Genomic DNA, 17,011 nt, shown 5'->3' with positions numbered 1-17,011 from the left:
ACCTTTCTCCCTCTGTCCTTGTTTCCCAGTATTTCTCTTCCTCCTCCTTTACTCCTTTTCTGCCTTTTGTTCTCGTTCTGTCCCAGTACCGAAACTGAGTTCTAGGAACCACCACCTGCAACCACTGGCAAAAATTAAGCTCTGGAAATGGGAATCCTGATGTGTGGGCCTTGACTTTGGCTCTTGGTGCCTCACTTCCACTTCATTTTCAAAAGTAAGCAGCCCTTGATCAGCAATTATGAAATGAAAACACACACATTGTAAACATGGCTGGTGACTATGGGCTCAGTGGGGGCACATGCTGCACCAGACCATGCCCGTCTGCTAGGGCTTCACCTTATAAAAGAGAGGCATTTACTGACATTTACTTGCACCTCCTTCAGCTCCCTAAGGGCCAGATGTAGGTAAGCTGGGTTTTGCGAGTCGCAAATTGCGAGTCAGTGCAACTCGCAATTTGCGAGTCGCAAAACCTTATGCACAACAGTGTCCCTGACACTGTTTGCGACTCGCAAGGGGGTCGCAAATGCCCACCTCATGAATATTCATGAGGTGGGTCGCAATTTGCGACCCCCTTGAGACTCGTGGCACTCAGAGGGATGGTGGCCTGCTGGAGACAGCAGACCACCATGCCTGTGACTGCTTTGAAATAAAGCAGTTTTTTGTTTTTTGTTTTTGTAATGCAGCCCGTTTTCCTTAAAGGAAAACTAGATGCATTACAAAACTAAAAAATGAAAAGTTTTTGTTTCATTTTTTCAGAGCAGGCAGTGGTCCATAGGACCACTGCCAGCTCTGGAAAAATGTTTTTAATGCCATTCACAAAGGGGAAGGGGTCCCATGGGGACCTCTTCCCTTTTGAGAATGGGTTAGCACCCATTTGAAATGGGTGCTAACTGCAATTGGTTTGCGACCGCATTCGCGGTCACAAAGCAATCCTGCATTGCACTGCAACTCGCAATTAGGAAGGGGGCACCCCTTCCTAATTGCGACTTGCAAACCCGTTTGGGTTTTGTGCATTGCAAAGTGCAGTTTGCATATCGCAAACAGCTAAATTTGCTGTTTGCGACGTGCAAACTGCTTCCTACATCTGGCCCTAAGTGCCTCCCTTTCCAAGTTTGTCCTACTCCTGTACTGTTCAGGCCTCCCTCGCCCCAGGCCAAAAGCCAGCCTCTACCATTAATTATTCACCAGGATACTGAGGAAGGGTTCAGGCACAGTGAGGAAGGGATGAGAATGAAAGACGCTCAGAAGACACATTTTAGAAAATACAGCAGCCCAGCCACTAGCATTTAATTAAAAAAAAAACTATCTGCACCTCTGCTGCCACCATGAAAGAATTCTATAGTACCAGCCGTGTAAAATAAGTGCTGGTGCTGAGCACCGGAAACCACAAGCACAAATTAAGGATTGAAGAGGGGCAGTGTCTAAATGGGCTGATCCATTGCGTCATTCTGTATGCTGTGAATGACAGTTGGCATACTAGTGGATGAAAACCAAAAGCCCCACCAAATATATGTTTGTCTATGTGTACCAAGGTAGAAAGCGACAAAGTCTTTGGCCATTTGTATAGGAAAATCTTTGTACAAATGGCAAAAGACTGGCATGGATGGCACTGTGTCAACCCTATGCTTAAAAACTTTGCTAGAAAAACAGACATTTGAGGTGAGCAAACCTAGTGTTGCTGGTGTTGCAGGGCGCTCCTTACTGGAGCTACTCTCCACCTAAACTTGGGATCTGCCCAGGGTTCTCTCTTCTGTTTTGCATAATTTATGCATCACTGTGACCCTGAAAGGATTTTGTTTTGACTTATACTGGGTGCTCCTGTATGTCCTCACAAAGCTAAACCTCCCTGAAGAGATGTAATAACATTGAAACACGTGTCAGGGGTTGCCTTTGCTCATTCCAGGTTGGCTTGGATGGTATTTTACCAGCCCAAAGCTGCAATACTGGGCCTGGAAAAAGATATGCAACTATGACGCTGGGCCAATCATATGCTTGAAGATTTTGCTGTGCAAATGGCAAAAGACTATGCCCCTCATTATGACGCTGGTGGTAAATTCCACTTACCGCCATGCTGACGGCCGCCAACTTACCACTGCGGTGGCAGAGATCCGTTCACCATATTATGAGACACACACACCAATCTGCCAGAATTCAGCCACATATACAATTCTGCCAGACCAAAGGTCAGTGCACAAGTGGTGGTCCCAAAACCCATACCATTACGCCAACAAAAGAACGCCCATCACATTATGACCCACAAATCACCACGGCGGACATTGAACGGCGGTAAACCATTGGGGGTACATCCCGCCACGCTCACAATGGACACCCACATACAAAATAATACCACATTGGCCAATATGAAAAATACACACCTGACATTCATACACACACCACACCCACAAACCCACACCACTATAAAACTTACACCCACAATACCCACAACCTTTTACAAACAACAATTACAGCCAGGAGATTGATACAAACAGCACAGAGACAACTATACACATACACCTCATACACCCATACATCTCTCACGCACCCCACACCACACACCCCACCCCTTTACCCAACACACCCTCACCCACACACAGCACACAACACCCATGGCACCACAAAGGCACCCCTGTTTCACTGAGGAGAAGTTAAGGGTCATGGTGGAGGAAATTGTCAGGGTAGAGCAACAGCTCTTTGGAGCACAGGTACAGCAGATATCTATAGCAAGGAAGATGGAGCTATGGCAGAGAATCGTGGACAGGGTCAGTGCCGTGGGACAGCACCCAAGAACAAGCGATGACATTAGGAAGAGGTGGAATGACTATGGGGGAAGGTATGTTCCATAGCAGCAAGACACCAGCTCGCCATACAGAGGATTGGCGGTGGACCCCCACCTCCTCCCCCACAGCTCACAGCATGGGGAGAGTAGGTACTGGCAATACTACATCCTGGGGGACTCGCTGGAGTAGCCAGAGGAATGGACACTGGTGAGTCAACATTTACTACTTATCAATCCCCATACCTGCATGCCATTTCACACCCTCACCCTCACTCCCATCACTCCACTCCATCCCACACACTGCACCTGCAGGCGGCTGCAGGAGGGACAGTATCAGGGAATAAGGGAGGACTTGCAGGCCATTAACACCACCTTGATCTCCATTGCAGAGTTGCTAGCAAACATGGCCAACATCATGAGGGAGGCAACAGCACACCAGCGGGCCCCTTCCACTAGCTAGTCAACTGAAAAGCCCTCCGCTGCCACTAGTGACCAGGAGGCCCCACCACAGGACCCACAGGCCACCAGCACACCTCCCCCTGCAGAAGGTGAACCACCCTGCAAACATTCCCTGTGACCCAGACAGAAGATAGAGACACTTGCCAAGACCACCACTAGGAAATGAGACTCTCCTGATTGTCCCCCTTGTGTCCCACTCAGTCACCTTGTCCACCTTGAACTGTCATTTCTCCCCTTCCTATGCCCCCTTGAACACTGCACCTGTGCTACAAACAGACTGGAACAATACCCTGGACTTTCCTCCATCATCACCCCATTCCATTGCACTTTCCCCTCTATTTCGTAGCACTACAATAAACACCCTTGGACAAAACTCGATTACTAGTATTTCATGTATTGCAAATTTGTATTGATTGAAACAGCTACATCCATTGCAAATGAAATGTACTTAGTGAGAGCATAGAATGAATGACCTGTTGCTGGCTGTTGTGATCACATCACAACATTGTTGTCATATCACCAACTTCTGTAAAATGATAATCAATAGGTGACAATAAGTAGAGGAAACAATTTGGTAATACCAGCATGCCAATGCCACACAGAATACACCAATAGTCATAGAAATGTGAAGTTGCACTGTCTCACCTGTGTGTCATTGGAAGTACTGATGGATAACTAATGTTCTGATGTCCACATCCTCATCCTCTGCCTCCTCATCCTCACTGTCCTCAGGGTCCACTGATGCCACAGGGGCATCTCCAGTCTCCTCCTCCTGCAGCTAAGGTACATGGCGTCTGAGGGCCAGGTTGTGCAACATGCAGCATGCCACTACCATCTGGCAGACCTACTTGGGTGAGTAGCACAGGGATCCACCTGTCAGATGGAGGCACCTGAGCCTGGCCTTCAGGAGACCAAAGGTTCTCTCAATTATCCTTCTGGTTCGTCCATGTGCCTCATTGTAACGTTCTTCAGCCCTTGTCTAGGCATTCCTCACAGGGGTCAGCAGCCACAATAGGTTTGGGTAGCCAGAGTCACCTGCAAGTACTGAGGGACAACATTTAGCCAGATACTATCCTATTTGGCTCACAGCATAGGCATACACCAACATACACTGTGTGGGGACCAAGGCTCACCTATAAGCCACTGTAGTTGGGCCATAACATTTTGAATGCTGCTATTCCTCAGGACAAAGACATCCAGCACCAACCCTGGATATCTAGCATTGACGTGGGAGATATTCTGGTCCAACAGGCACACCATCTGCACATTCATGTAGTGGAAACTCTTACGATTCCTGTATACCTGTTCAATCTGCCGGGGGGGGGGGGGGCAAACACAATATGTGTACCGTCAATCCCCGCAATAATATTGGAGATATGTCCCATTGCATAAAATCTGGCCTTCACAGTGGCCAAATCTTCCACCTGGGGAAAAGCAATGTAGCTGCACATATGTTTTTCCAGGGTGGACAACACTCTTGAGAACATAGGCTGTGACATTCCTGCTACCAAGTCCACTGTCACTTGGGAAGAACCAGTTGCCAGGAAATGGAGTACTGATAGAACCTGCACAAGAGACGGATGACGGATAGCTGAGATCAAGTCAGGCTCCAACTGGGCACACAGCTCTGTGATTGTGGCCCTGTCCAGTATATAGGTAGGTATTATGCGCCTATTCTCCAGTGTAGCTAAGTCAACCAGGGGTCTGTACACGGGGGTATGTATCCATCTCCTATTCATCCACAGCAGTAGGTATCTAAGGGACACAAGAGTGAGTAGACTTTCAGAATTTTAACAACTATACCACAACAGCAGTCCACATCGTTCAATCATGTTTTGGGACAGTGTTATTTAAAAGTATGTGCTATTTATCCTGTGTTGCAGCAATTATCGATAGGCCTGTCCCCCCCCTAAAATGGGGACCGACTGTCCTGCGTGGAGGGACAGGTGAAAGTGAGGTAATTTCGCCGACGTTGTGTGCCGTGGTGGTAGGCGGTCGTGAACCGCCATGCAATTCCTCATTAGATTACATTGGGCCTTAGGGGATACAGTGGCCAATGGGGATCTATGCCGGCGGTGACGGTATACACCGCTGCAGACTTAACTGCCATTTTCTATCTCAATCCTCACTTGTTTCCTGAACTTCCACAGGAGAGGACCTACACTGCATATGCTGCTGTGACCTGTGTCTGGAACCTACCATGGCCTGTGTGACTGGGGAAAAGGCTCCAGCCTTCACTTCGGATGAGTTGGAGCGACTGGTGGATGGGGTCCTACCCCAGTACGGACTGCTGCATGGGCCTCCTGACCAACAGGTTAGTACACTGTGGGCACGATGCATGTGGCATGAATGCATTGAGATGTGTGTGAACGCATTGTGTAAGGGTGGGTGGGGGATGAGGGGATTGTCTGTTGGGGGTGTACATGTTGTGAGCTGACCTATGTGTGTTGCAATGATGATGGGATCGGGTATGTTGGGCCATGTGTGTGACAGGCTGGACTGTTTGTTGAATGGAGTTCTCCTGTATGTATTACCTGTGCAGGTCAGCACCCATCAAAAGAAGGGATTATGGTGTGCCAACGCCAAGGATATGCGGACCCTGGAGGTCTATGGGAGACAGAGCACCCACTGTCGGAAACGGTGGGAGGACCTGAGAAGCTGGGCATGGAAGACCACAGAGGCCCAGCTGGGGATGGCCTCCCAATGAGGAAAGGGTGCCCGTCAGACCCTTACCCCCCCTGATGGCCCGCCGACTGGCAGTGGCATACCCTGAGCTGGATGGGCGCTTGAGGGAATCACAACAGCCACAAGGGGTTGAATACAGTGGGTATCAATACAATTTATGGCTGGTGGGGTGGTATCCGGGTGGTGGTTGTGTGTTAGTCGGTGCCCCTAAGACCAGGCCAGACATAGCAGCGTAGGTCCTCTGAAGGGTAATGGTTCCATGGCAAATAGAGATAACCTAGCTTGTTAGTATTCACTTCTAGGCAGGGCTTCGTGGGTCCCAGGTGTGCTGCAGTGTGTGGTGTGTGCTCCTCCTCATGCCTTGGTGAGTAGCCATTTCACTGGTAATGCAATGCATAGTGCGTAGGCTTGTTCCCTGTGTGTGAGTGTGCTCAGCACGCCAACTTAGTGTTGGTGCAGTCATTGACCCAGTGAATCCTTTGTCTCTCTCACTCCCCTTTCTTGTTTTGTCATCTTGTCCTTGTGTGCATTAGCATAATCTGGCAGAGGAGCAGGGGCACCAGCGACAGAGGGAGCTGCATCCCACAGGACCCAGGAGGCAGAATCCACCGACGCTGAGGGAACCAGTGGGACGGAGGGCCGGGGGGGGACAACACAGACTCTGATACCTCCTCCGATGGGAGCTCCCTGGTGGTGGCGGATACCTCTGTGACCAGCCCAGCTGCAGGTACAGCCGCCACCCCTATACCAGCACTGCCCTCCCAGTAGCCCCTCAGCGAGTTGCCCATGCCTGCTCACCTAGGAGGGTGGGCATCTCCTTCACCCCAGGCACCTCAGGCTCTGCCTCAGTGAGCCCTGCTGCCCCAAGTGAGGAGGCTATTTACCTCCTGAGAACCATCTCTGTAGGGCAGTCAACCATTGTGAATGCCATCCAGGGGCTGGCATACCAGATGCAGCAATGCAGTGCATTCCTGGAGGGCACTCACTGTGGTTTGGCGGCCCAACAGAGATCGATTCAGGCTCTGGTCTCCTCTCTGAAGGCAGCCATTGTCCCTGTTTCTACCGTCCCCCCTACAACTACCACTTCCCATTCCAATTCTCCTCAACCCAACCCATCCCAAGCACACAGACAGACGAGCATGCACACAAGGCAACACATAAGAGTGGCACAGGCAAACAAAAGCACCACACTTCATCCCACAGGCACTCACACAAACAACGTACCGTTGTAGGCACAACAACATCCACAGCCTCCACTGTCTCCCCCTCCTCCTCCTCCTAATCCTCCACCTTCCTCCCAGTTACGTCCACACTCACACCTGCATGCACCACATCTACATCCACTATCAGCATCACCACACCAAGCAGAACACACACCTCACTGACAGACACCTCCACAACATCCATGCACACGTCCCCTGTGTCCTCTCCCAACGTGTCTGTACCCCCAAAGGACACAAACGCAAGCACTCAGACACCCAACAGCCATCCACCTCACATCAGCATACAGCCCATGCCCCTGTACCCAAATCCAGCAGACATATACCTCCAACAACCCTTCCCTCATCCTCCACTCCCATTACTCCTCCCTCCTCTCACCCCAACATCCCTAAAAAGCCTTTCCTTGCCCAACTTGACCTCTTCCCTACCCCCCATCCTGCACGTATGGGCAGGGTACCAAGGACACAGCCCAGCACCTCAGCCAAACAGTCCACGGGGACAGTGGTAGCATCACCTACTTGTGGTGGTAAGGATACCAGACCTATGACACTGAAGGGGAAGGAGCCAGCACCACCAGGGATGAAAGGGAAGAGTCCTGCACCAGCTGTGAGGAAGGAGAAGGGGCTTGCACCAGCTGTGAGGAAGTGGAAGGAGCCTTCACCAGCTGTGAGGAAGGGGAAGGAGCCTGCACCACTAGGCAGAGAGTGGAAGAGCCCATCCACTCTTGCCAGGAAGGGTAAGGGATCCCGACCCATGAACAGGAGGAGACGAGGCACACTATGCCAGATGAAGCTGTCAGGCTACACCGCCACCACCACTACACCACCAGCTGTCACGGGCTCCTACCGCCAGCTGTGGATGTGCAGCCATCAGTGGGTGCAGGGGCTGCCCAGGAGCCTCCTCCAACCACCACCACTGTACAGCCATCAGTGAGTACAGGGTCTGCCCACAAGTCTCCTCCAACCACCACCACCACCATGCAGCCATCAGTGAGTGCAGGAGCTGCCCAGGAGCCTCCTCCAAACACCACGAGCATGTAGCCATCACTGCCGGCGGACGCCATGTAGTCCACCCTCCAGGGGCTACTGTGCGGGCTGCCCCCTCTAAAACCAGTGGGAAAGACACCCACTTGAAAGACTGTGGCCTTGCACTCCCCAGGGCAAAGCAATGGGCATGTTGCCCCCTCCAGAACCAGTAGGAAAGACACCCACTTGAGAGACGGTGGCCTTGCACTCCCGAGGACAAAGCAATGGGCATGGAGCCCCATCCAGAACCAGTGGGAAAAACACCCACTCAAGAGACTGTGACCTTGCACTCCCCAGGACAAAGCAATGGGCATGGAGCCCCATCCAGAACCAGTGGGAAAGACACCCACTTGAGAGACTGTGGCCTTGCACTCCTCAGGACAAAGCAATGGGCATGGAGCCCCATCCAGAAACAGTGGGCTTGTTCCCGCATCCGGCTGAGGTTCCGCCCCCTCCCCCAGAGGTGCCTGCCTATTTGCAAACTGATGCCTCTGCAGTGTTCTATCCGGATGTGGTCAGGATTCTAGTTGGGCCTTAGCCTGTGCCCTGTGGCCTTGTGGGCCCTTTGAACTTTGAATTGGGCAGTGTCTCTTTGTTTACATGAGTACATATCTGTTTCATTGACAAATCGAATTATTCATTTTGATGTTAATCTGATTACAATCACTTTAGTCAATTCCTGTTGTCCTTGCATTATTCTGCCCTTTTTAGGGGACAAATTGTTTTTCGTATGCAGCTGGTTGTGTGTATGGTGTGTGTGTGTGTGTCGGGTGTGTGTGTGTGTCACTCTCGTTTTCCTCCCACCCTCCCTTGTGTGTTAGGCAGCTGTACTCACCGTCATTGTCTTAGTCGGAGTTGGTGCTCCAGGTGGAGCATAATGTAGAAGATCATGAGGAAAACATGCAGTTCAGATTCCATGGTGGTGTGGTTCTTCCCTGTGTCATCAATGGTGAGTCTTTCACTTCTGAGCTCTGTTTCCGTCACGCTTTTGTTGGTGCTGGTACCACTCTGGAAAAATGTGGCGGTTTGCTGGATCAAAATATGGTGGGTGGTACTTTGTCTTCCGCCTGGCTGTTGAGGTCTTCCGCAGTGGTGGCTGTTGTTTCCGCCGTGGCAGTTGGTGTGGTACATTGGCTCTCTACGGGAGTTATTACCGCCAGCCTGTTGGCGGTATTACTGCCATTTTATCACCCACTGCCATGGTCGTAATGACGGCCTTTGTCTCTTTCTAGCTCAGCATGGATGGCACTGTGACAATCCTATGCCTAAAAACTTTGCTAGAAAAACTGATATTTGAGGTAAGAAAATCTAGAGTGTTGCTGGTGTTGCAGGGTGCTCCTTACTGAAGCTGTTCTCCACCTAAACAACTTGGGATATATCTTCTCTTTTCTGTTTTGCATAATTTATGCATCACTCTAACCCTGAAAGTGTGTGTGTATATATATATATATATATATATATATATATATATATATATATATATATATTTGTTAGAAATGGCCTTTCTGCAGGGTCACCCCCAAACGTTTTGCCTTCCTCCTTCTCTTTTTCTGATCTCATTTTTGCTGGCTTTAGGACTCTGTTCACTTTACCACTGCTAACCAGTGCTAAAGTGCATATGCTCTCTCCTTAAAACATGGTGACATTGGCTCATACCCAATTGGCCTATTTAATTTACTTGTAAGTCCATAGTCAAGTGCACTATATGTGCCCAGGGCCTGTAAATTAAATGCTACTAGTGGGCTACAGAACTGGTTGTGCCACCCACATAAGTAGCCCCCTAACCATGTCTCAGGCCTACCTCTGCAGTGCCTGTGTGTGCAGTGTCACTGCCACTTCGACTTGGCATTTAAAAGTACTTGCCAAGCCTTAAACTCCCCTTTTTCTACATATATGTCCCCCCTGAGGTAGGCTCTAGGTAGCCCATAGGGCAGGGTGCTATGTAATTAAAAGGCAGGACATGAGCATGTGTGTTCTATATGTCAGGGTAGTGTAAAACTCCTAAATTCGTTTTCACACTGCTGTGAGGCCTGCTCCTTTCATAGGATAGCATTAGGGCTACCTTCATATACTGTTTGAGTCGTAGATCCTGATCTGAAAGGAGTAGCCAGGTCATAATTAGTACGGCCAGAACGGTGATACAAAATCCAGCTTAATAGTGAATTGGATTTTATATTACTATTTTAGAAAGAAATGCTACTTTTAGAAAGTGAGCATTTCTCCACTCTTAAATCCTTCTGTGCCTTTCAATCCACATCTGGTTAGGTTTAGCTGACAGCTCCCTTGTGCGTTCACTCAGACAACCCCAAGCACAGGATGCTCAGTCACACTTGCACACATATGCATATTGAATGGGTCTTCCTGGGCTGGGAGGGTGGAGGGCATGATACTTACTTGTTAAAGGATAGTAGCCTGCCCTCACACAAAGGACTCGCACACCCCCTACTGGGACCCTGGCAGACAGGATGGAACTGAAATGGGACCTTGTGCACTTCTAAGCCACACTTTGAAGTCTCCCCCACTTCAAAGGCACATTTGGGTATTTAAGCAGGGTCTCTGACCCTACCAACTTAGACATTTCCTGATAAGACAATCTTGTCACAGAAATTTCCAGGAGAAGAGGACCTGAACACAAACCTGCAACCTGCCAAGAAGAACTGTCTGGCTGCCCAAAGGACTAACCTGACTGCTTTCTGTGATGGACTGCTGCCTTGCTGTTACCCTGCTGCCTTGCTGCTCTCTGGATGTGCTGAGAAGTGCTCTCCAAGGGCTTGGATAGAGCTTGCCTCCTGTTCCCTGAAGTCTCAGGACCAAAAAAACTTCATTCCTGCAAGAACTACCTGTGCGGCAAAAATCGATACACAGCCTGCATCGCGGTGAAAAGTTCATTGCACGGTGAACTGGAATGACGCAGACCGCGTTCGCAAGTAGAAGAGCGACGCAGCGTCAGCGTACCAACCTGAAATTCAACGCAAGGCCCACTGGATCGACACACAGCTGAGCCAGAATGACACAGCCCGACTTCTTGAATCAACGCAGCGCTTGCCGTGCAGTAGAAATGTCCAGCCCTTCCCCTGCAGCCTCAGACGGTTGAATCGCCATGGTTGGTGATGGGGGCTCCAAATGAGTCCCAGCACCAGGCCTCCTGTCCTTCCTGCCTGCTGGTGCTGGCCCCTTGCCCTTCACTTTTGCAGCTGGTGGTGCCTCCTTGCCCTTCCCTTTGGCAGCAGCTGGTGCCTCCTTGTCCTTTCCTTTGGCAGCTGCTGGTGCCTCCTTAACCTTCCCTTTGGCAGCTGGTGGTGCCTCCTTGCCCTTCCCTTTGTCAGCTGGTGGTGCCCCCTTGCTCTTCCTTCATGCACCTGGTTCATGCACACTTCCAGTACTGCTGGCTGGTTCCCGGGATCCTCTCGCACCTGATGTATCTGTCGACATCACTGTGGCCATGGACTGGGTGGCTGAGGTGCTCGTCTGGGTTCTGACTAGCCTGGCCCAACGTGAAGGATGGTGGGGGAGTGGTAGGGAAGAGGTCACCAATGGAGAGGAAAAGCTTCTTAGGGACATTGGGGTGGTAAGAGAGTGAAGGTTTGGGAGTGGAGGAAGAGGAAGTGGTTGTATGAGATGTCTGTCTGCTGTGTGTGGGTGCAGGTGCATGGCCTGGATGCTGTTATGAGGTGGATGGCTGGTGGGTGTCTGAGTGCTTGCGTTTGTGTACTTTTGGAGGAGAGAGCACAGACACAGTGAGAAAGGATGCAGGGGATGTGTGCATGGATGAGGGGGTGGTGACTGCCAGTGAGGGGTGTGTAGAATAGGCGTGCTGGTGATGGAGGTAGTGTATGAAGATGTAGTGCATGCAGATGTGTGTGTAGACGCAACTGGGAGGGAGGTGTACGAGGAGGAGGCATGGGACACAGTGGGGGCAGTGGATGTTGGTATGTCTGCATCTGGATGATGTTTTGTGTGAGTGCCTGTGGGATGATGTGTAGTGCTTGTGTTTGCCTGAACCACTCCTGTGTGTTGTCTTCGGTGCATGCTGGTCTGCCTGTGTGCTTGGCATAGGTTGGGGTTGAGGGGAATGGGACTGGGTAGAGGAAGTTGGAGGGGGGAGGCTAGAAACAGGGACAATGGCTGCCATCAGAGAGGAGGCTAGAGCCTGGATTGATCTCTGTTGGGCCACCAGGCCAGAGTGAATACCCTCCAGGAATGCATTTGTTTGTTGCAAATGGGCTGCCAGCCCCTGGATGGCATTTACAATGGTTGACTGCCCAACAGAGATCTATAGCAGGAGGTCAATAGCCTCCTCACTCAGGGCAGCAGGGCTAACTAGGGCAGGGCCTGGGGTGCCTGGGGCGAAGTAGATGCCTACCCTCCTGGGTGAGCGGGCACGGGACGGGAAACACGCTGGGGGGCTGCTGGGAGGGCGGTGCTGGTACGGGGGTGGCAGCAGTACCTGTAGTTGGGGTGGCCACAGAGCTTTCATCGGAGGAGGTGTCACTGTCCGAACTTTCCCCTCCTATCTCCGCTGTGGTGCTCCCCTCACCCTCCATCCCACTGGTGCCCTCACCGTAGGTTGCGGGTGCCTCAGCTCCTCTTCCAGATGATGCTAATGCACAGAAGGATAGGGTGACAAAACAAAAAGGGGGGGGAGAGACAAAGGATACGCTTAGTCAATGGCTGCACCAACACCACTGTTGGGGTACAGACCACACTAACACAGGGAACAGGCTTACGCACTATGCAATGCACTACCAGTCACAAATGCTAGTCACTAGCCCAAGGACAGGAATACCTAACGCCAATAGCAGCATACCTGACACCCACAGACCCCTAATCAGTAGTGGATGCCTACTAGCTTGGTAGGAGGTGGCGTTCATCAGCCCCTGCCCAACATGGGATCTACCCTGCAATGTCCAGCCTGGCCTAGGGGCACCCACAAGCCCACATCCCCCACTCGGAGACCACCCCACCACGCGCAAGTAGTATATTGGGAAACTGTATTCACCCCCTTGTGGCTGCTGTGATGCCCTCAAGCACCTATCCAGGTCCGGATAGGCCACCGCCAGTATGCGGGCCATCAGGGGAGTCAGGGTTCGACGGGCACCCCTTCCTCGTTGGGAGGCCATCCCCAGCTGAGCCTCCGCCATCTTCCTTGCACAGCTTCTAAGGTCCTCCCACCGTTTGCGACAGTGGGTGCTCTGCCTTCCATAGACCCCCAGGGTCCGCACGTCCTTGGCAATGGCACACCACATACCCTTTATCTAATGGGTGCTGACCTGCAGAAAAATACACATAGAAAAAAGGTATCAGTCAGACCGTCTGGGCTGTTACACTCATGTCTCACCATAGCCCTCCCATCCCCTTACGCACAGACATTGCCCACTATACATGCAGCATGCTGCCCAGGACCTTTCCACCAACCCCCCTTACACGAGGCTCTCACACACAGCACATCATGCATTCATGCCCCTTGCATTGTGCTCACAGTGTACTCACCTGTTGGTCTGGAAGCCCATACAGCTTTCGGTACTGGGGTAGCACCCTATCCACAAGTCTCTTGAACTCTGCAGCGATGAAGGCAGGGGCCCTTTCCCCAGTGACACAAGCCATGGTTGGTTCCAGATACAGGTCACAGCAGTGCTTTCAGTGTAGGTCTTCTCATGTTGAAAGGCAGGTAGCAAGTGGGTGAACAGATAGAAAATGGTGATCACGTCCGCGGCAGTGCGTACGTCACCGCCAGTGTACATCACCATTGGCCACTGTAACCCAGGGGGCCCAATGGGATCCAATGAGGAGTTGCACGACGGTTTTTGAACACCTCCTGCAACGGCACACAACGTGAGTGGAATTACATCATTTCCACATGTCACTCCATACAGGACGCCATTTCAGGGGGAGGGCAGGCCATGGCACCTAACTGCATCACAGTACATATATTCACCATTTGGGCCTATACAACCATCTTGTGTTACAGTCACAACATGCAATGCAGTGTAGTGTTTTGAAATATGGGATACTGACCAGCTACTCACCGTTTGCCCCCTAGATTGCAACCGCTGCAGATGAATCGGAGTTGGAGACATCCCCCCATTACAGGCCCCTGGTGGACTTGGCAACAATGGAGAACAGGCACATTATCCTCACCTACAGACTTGACAGGGCCACAATTACAGAGCTGTGTGCCCAATTGGAACCTGACTTGATATCTGCTATCCATCACCCCACTGGGATCCCCCCTCTTGTGCAAGTTCTATCAGTGCTCCATTTCTAGGCAAGTGGCACCTTCCAAGTGACAGTGGGCTTGGCAGGAGGAATGTCTCAGCCAATGTTCTCAATAGTGCTGACCAGAGTATTGTCTGCCCTGATTAAACACATGCACAGCTACAATGTTTTGCCCCAGGTGGAGGATTTGGCCACAGTGAAAGCAGATTTCTATGCAATGGGACATATCCCCAAAATTATTGGGGCAATAGATGGTACACATATTGCATTTGTCCGTCCCCCCCAGAGAAATGAACGGGTGTTCAGAAATCGAAAGAGCTTTCACTCCATGAATGTGCAGATGGTGTGCCTGGTGGACCGGTACATCTCCCATGTCAATGCAAAGTATCCTGGGTCTGTGCATGATGTCTTTATCCTGAGGAATCGCAGCATCCCATATGTGATGGCTCAACTCCAGAGGCACAGGGTGTGGCTAACAGGTGAGCCCTGGTTCCCACCCAATGGGTGCTGGTGTATGGTGTGGGCCCTAAGGGTTAGTTTGTGTCTAAGAGTTGTCCCTCGATATTTGCAGGTGACTCTTGTTACCCCAACCCCTCATGGCTACTGACCCCAGTGAGGAATCCCAGGACAAGGGCAGAGAAACGTTACAATGAGGCACATGGGCAAACAAGAAGAACAATAGAAAGGATATTCGGCCTCTTGAAGGCCAGGTTTCTTTGCCTCCATCTAACAGGTGGATCCCTGTGCTCCTCACCCAAGGAGGTGTGCCAGATCATCGTGGCATGCTGTATGTTGCACAACCTTGCCTTACATCGCCAGGTGCCTTTTCTGCAGGAGGATGAGGCTGGAGATGGGCATGTGGCAGTAGTGGACCCTGTGGACAGTGAAGATGAGGAGGCAGAGGATGAGGATGAGGACAACAGAAGTGCTATTATAAGACAGTACTTCAAATGACACACAGGTAGGACACTGTAATTACACTTTACATTGACATTTTTGTATTTGACATTGTCACTGGCAGGCTGATTTTCCCACTTCTATGGCCACTTACTGTACCCTTTGGCATCTCGATTTGCAGATATTTGTGTCCCACTATCACTCCTAGTGTGTTGACTGCAGCCAACTACAGGTCATTCCTTTGTATACAATCCATACATGTATTTTTTTCAAATGGTGTTTATTTCAGTGCTAATGATTAGAGGGAGATGTGCAATGGGCTGGGGTGATGATGGAGGAAAGTCCAGGTTGTAGTCCAGTCTATTTGTATCAGGGGCATTGTCCAAGGGGGCATAGGAAGTGGCGCAATGGCAGTTCAAGGTGGACAGGGTGACAGAGTGGGACACAAGGGTGACATTCAGGAGAGATTTATTTCCTGGCGGGGTCTTGGCAATGTTCTCTGGCTTGTGCCTGGATGGCAGGGACCATTTGCGGGGTGGTTCTCCTTCTGCCGGGAGTGGGGTGCTGGTGGCCTGTTGGTCCCGTGGCGGGGCCTCCTGTCCACTAGCGGCAGCAGAGGTGGAAGGCTGTTCATCAGTTTGGCTAGTGTCAGGGGCCCAGTGGTGTGCCACTGCCTGCCTCATGGTGTTGGCCATGTCTGCCAGCACCCCTGCAATGGTGACCAGGGTAGTGTTGATGTCCTTCAAGTCCTCTCTGATCCCCAGATACTGTCCCTCCGGCAGCCTCTGGGTCTCCTGCAACTTGTCCAGAATCTGGCCCATCGTCTCCTGGGAATAGTGCTATGCTCCCAGGATGTTGGTGAGTGCCTTCTGGAGAGTCGGTTCCCTGGGCCTGTCCTCCCCCTGCCATACATCAGTCCTCCCAGCTTCCCTGTTGTCCTGTGCCTCTATCCCCTGAACTGTGTGCCCACTGGCACTGACCCCAGGTCCCTGATCGTCCTGTGTTTGTGGGATTGGCTGGGGTCCCTGTAGTGGTGGACACACTGATGATTGACGTGTCCTGGGGACAGAGGTATTGGCCCGCTGGGTGGGTACTGTGCTGGTGTTTCCTGAGGGGGGGAAGGCTCTGTGGTGGTATGGGACTGTGCCTGGGTAAATGACTGTCTGGAGATCCCTGATGGGCCAGGTTGGTCATCCAGATGCAGGCGTCCAGAGCTGCTGTCATCACTGTGGGCCTCTTCTGGGGGTGGACTGGAAGTTGCTGGCACTTCCTCTCCGGTGACGTTGGGTGGGGCACCAGTGGGGATGTAAATGCAGTGTTATTGTTTCTGTGTGTGTCATCTTGTGCATGGGTGTGATGCCCTGTATGGTTATTATTGCCCTGGCAGATTTGCCTTTGGGTGAGTAGCTATTTTGTGGGCTAGGTGATTCTCTCCAGTGTGCATTCAATGTTGATAGGTGTCCATGCAGGTCTGTGAGGGGTGTCCATGCATTGGTGTTACATGCAGGGCTTGGTATTGGGATGAGTGTGTTGTGATGGTGGGGTATGTGGGAGGTGGTGAAGTGATGGGAGTGAGGGTGGGGGTTTGTGATGGCATGCAGGTAAGGGGGGTGATAGTAATAGAGAATTGACTTACCAGAGTCCAGCCCTCCTCCTACTCCTGCCAGGCCCTCAGGATGCATAATCGCCAAGATTTGCTCCTCCCATGTTGTTAGTTGTGGGGAGGAGGTGC

At 51.3% G+C, this 17,011-nt stretch overlaps 1 protein-coding gene across 1 annotated transcript in view; it reads right to left on the bottom strand.

Annotated features, from left to right (window-relative positions):
* Positions 1–17,011, bottom strand: part of LOC138284183 (aminopeptidase Ey-like) — a 432,258-nt gene that overhangs the window by 257,760 nt on the left and 157,487 nt on the right. The gene's annotated exons all lie outside the window — the stretch shown is intronic.

Source organism: Pleurodeles waltl, chromosome 3_1, assembly GCF_031143425.1.
Source record: "Pleurodeles waltl isolate 20211129_DDA chromosome 3_1, aPleWal1.hap1.20221129, whole genome shotgun sequence".
Taxonomy (NCBI): domain Eukaryota; kingdom Metazoa; phylum Chordata; class Amphibia; order Caudata; family Salamandridae; genus Pleurodeles; species Pleurodeles waltl.
This window is presented reverse-complemented; position numbering and strand designations above follow the sequence as displayed.